The 3,907-nt window shown below is 38.4% G+C and overlaps 1 protein-coding gene across 1 annotated transcript in view; it reads right to left on the bottom strand.

The window, feature by feature from the left end:
* LOC106878140 (uncharacterized) overlaps positions 1-1,397 on the bottom strand; it is a 40,385-nt gene extending 38,988 nt beyond the window's left edge. Inside the window, exon 1 of the mRNA XM_052969760.1 lies at positions 1,066-1,397. The gene's annotated coding sequence lies outside the window, so the exon portion shown is untranslated. The remainder of the gene's footprint in view (positions 1-1,065) is intronic.
* Between the last annotated feature and the right edge of the window lie 2,510 nt (positions 1,398-3,907).

Here is a 3,907-nt window from a genome sequence, read left to right as displayed (position 1 = left end):
CACACACACACACACACACACACACACACACACACACACACACACACACCGAATATCGATGCGATCTTTCAGAGTAACCGCGTAGGACCACCTTAGCAGTGTCCTTCTGTTAATATCTAAACGAACTTAAAGTCGTTTAATTAACGTGTAAGCTTGAAAGCGTAGCTTGAAAAACCTGATTTCCAAAGAGGAAAACATCAATGACACTTTCCGATCTGTTGAATATCTTCCTCTTATAGAATAAATACTGCTAATGTGTTAAACAATAGTTTATGCATCAAAAAAGGTCTAGTACGCCACATTTAAAATTTCGTCCACATAGTCACGGTTAAAGTTTAAAATTCTGGTCAGAATAAAATCTAATCTTACTATGCTGTCGTATAGGTAGAGCAGAAACATGGACTCTTTATTTCATGAAGGGACATGTTCATATTATTATCGTTTCAATGTAGGGAATAATCTCTTTATGATCTACCATAGTAACTAACGTTATGAAAGTTCTGTATCTACCACTAATGTTGTGAAAGTTCTGTATCTACCACTAATGTTGTGAAAGTTCTGTATCTACCACTAATGTTGAAAGTTACTCGTTACCATTGATAATAATGTGAACCAAGTTTGACTCATTATTATATATTTTAAAACTAATACATTTTAGAACTTATAAGAAGAAGCAAATGTGGAAACAAAAAGTATTGTTTTTGTGTATACATACATACATACATACATACATACACACATACATATGTATGTGTGTATATATCATGAACATGTATGTATGTATGTATGTATGTATGCATGCATCTATGTACGTACGTATGTATGCTTGTTTGTATGTATGTATGTATGCATGCATCTATGTACGTACGTATGTATGCATGTATGTATGTATGTATGTATGTACGTACGTACGTATGTATGCATGTATGTATGTATGTATGTATGCATGCATGTATGTATGTATGTATGTATGTATGTATGTATGTATGTATGTATGTATGTAAGAGTGAGTATGTTTGTGTGTGTGTGCGTGTATGCGTGTGAATGTCTGAGAGTGTATGTTACCTTTCGTGTTTGGTTCTTATCACCTTTTCTCCTTGGTGTTGTTCATATTTTTTTCTCACGTTTTACTCCCCTTCTCTTTGAACATAGAATATAGAAAGACGTACCAGAATGCTGTAGAACTTCAACGATCAAGAATGATCAGAATTAGAGAAAGGCAAAGTTTGACATCTAAACGAAACGGGTACTAACACAGCAAACTGAAAAACAGGACTAAGTATTTAAAAAAAAATAATAGAGAAACGTAAAGAGAGGAAGTTCATGTTTTTCACCTAGCACCAGTAGCCAAAGCAGTGTGAATGTAGATAAGAGAATGAGAGAACAAAGACAGGGTGAATGTGTAAGGCAGTTGCCAATCCTGAAATGGTGACAATATAATCTGGTCACAACATGTTTTGGAAATGGAGTTGAAATATTAGTAGTCTGGGTACGTCAGTGAGTGTATACAACGCAAAATGAATAATTTAAATCAAGCTGAAGCGACAGTTCGAGATTAGGGTTTTATGTGAATTCATCTGGCAAACTATCAAAATAGTTGACATACATACATACATACATACATACATACATACATACATATATGCATACATACGTCTGCGTGCGTGCGTGCATGCGTGCGTGCGTGCATGCGTGCGTGCGTGCATGCGTGCGTGCGTGTGTGTATGTGTGTGTAAAAGTGCATGGTCCAGTGGTAAGACTGTTGTACTCCCGATCGTTTAGATATTGGGTTCGATTCCCAGATCAGACGGCGCGTTGTGTTCTTGAGCAAAACACTTCATTTCACGCTGCTTTAGTCCTACTTTTAGTGGGGTGGCGGCTTGGCCTACTCGCCTAGCCAGCAGGGTAGCGCTATTTAAAGGTGCCACCCTGCTGTGACCAATGATGTGTCACCCTGTCACCCTGTCACCCTGCTGTGACTAATGATGTGTAACACAATCTGATAGTCTGGTCGATCATGTATATGTATGTCAGTATGTATGCATATGTAGATGTATGAGTACTATGTAAGCATGTATGCATGCATGTATGTATACAAATATGCTTATATATACATATGCACGTATGTATATGTATATTATTGGTAACACAGATGTAGAAACCACCCAAACTTAAGCGACTGCAACTTAATTTATATGCAACGTGCACCCTTTTCTCTCCTATAATAAGATACTGAACTTCAAACGGGCTAGAGAGCTAGAACATGCTTAGATACCTATTCATCATTTGTAAGGAATAAAATAAGAAAATCATAAATTGTTAATTATATAACGTTTTGAATCCCAATATCCCGAGATAAGCAGAACGTCTTTAAACTAAACACCTATCTCCTTGTGGCTTAAGATTGCTATTACAAATGATAATTAAGACCAGTTCCGCATGAGAAGGAGAGATAATGTGAAGAATTAAGAATTCTCCAAAGTCGACACACCGTTAAGGATAGGGCAGGCTTCGACAAATATAGGCACATCAAATACTATACAATATAAACTATTTGTTTATAAAAATTATCTCCACTTCTTGAGAATGTGCCACACTTACCAAATGATGATTGACACATTTTTATTTAAATATGCATATTAATTAGGCCATAAACGTGATCTACTCTTTTAGGACGGGCTTCTTTCAGTTTCTGTCTCACAAATCCACTCACAAGGCTTTGGTAGGCTCGAGGCTATACTAGAAGACACTTGCCCAAGGTACCACGCACTGAGTTCAGTCCCACTGCGTGGTACCTTGGGCAAGTGGCTTCTACTATAACCTCAGACCGACCAAAGCTTGAAAAAAGCCAGTCGTACATATAAATGTGCATGCGCGCGCGCGCGCGTTTGTCCCCCACCATTTGACAACCGCTGTTGGCTTGTTTTACGTTCCCGTAACATAGCGGTTCGGCAAAGACATCGATAGAATAAGTATTAGGCTTCATAGAAAATAATAATAATAATAAGTACTGGTGTCGATTAGATCGACTAAAATTCCTCAAGGCGGTGCCCCATCATGGCCGCAATCTAATGACTGACACAAGTAAAATATAAAAGATTTTTAAGTCTGTTGACTTCTGGAGATAAGAAAGAACAATTGTCGTGCTGATGACGTCTAGAAAGGCAGAAACACAATTCCACGATGGTCCTCTTATCTCTAGACAATAAGCCTGTGTTTTTCCTTTATGGTATATCAGTTTTGGAGAATTCTTGAATCTTAAGACTAACACCCATTCTCTCGTGGAACAGATATCAGTCGCCATCTGGTAACTGCGACACACCCTGTAAAAGCAGAGGTAAGTTTAATAAATGAAAAAACTTATCTTGTATTGTATTTGATGCACATGTATTTTACGTCTGTTGTTCAAATACATGCCGCTGGCCACTCTGAGTTATTTCTCTTAGCTCAATTTTGTTTTTGAAAAAAGCACACATACACACATACACACACATACACACACACACACTATCTCTCTCTCTCTCTCTCTCTCTCTCTCTTACACACACGCACATACAGACAATCTCTCTCTCTCTCTCACACACACACACACGCACGCACACACACGCGTGCACACACAAACACACACGCACAAACACACACACAGAAACACACACACACACACGCATGTTCACGTATGCGCGCGAGCGTTTCTGCTCGTATGTGTACGTGTTTGAATGTCTGTGAGTATGTGTGTGTGTGTATGTATGTATGTATGTATGTATGTGATTGTGCGTTGCGTGTCCAGCAACAAGTTTCGACAAAGCACATTTCCAAACGTTGTCGTGATATTATTCTCTCCTTCTTCCACTCAATTTCTCTCTCTCTCTCTCTCTCTCTCTCTCTCTCTCTCTCTCTCTCTCTCTCT

This window comes from Octopus bimaculoides, chromosome 7, assembly GCF_001194135.2.
Source record: "Octopus bimaculoides isolate UCB-OBI-ISO-001 chromosome 7, ASM119413v2, whole genome shotgun sequence".
Classification (NCBI taxonomy): domain Eukaryota; kingdom Metazoa; phylum Mollusca; class Cephalopoda; order Octopoda; family Octopodidae; genus Octopus; species Octopus bimaculoides.
The sequence above is the reverse complement of the archived record's forward strand: the minus strand, read 5'-3'. Positions and strand labels throughout refer to the sequence as shown.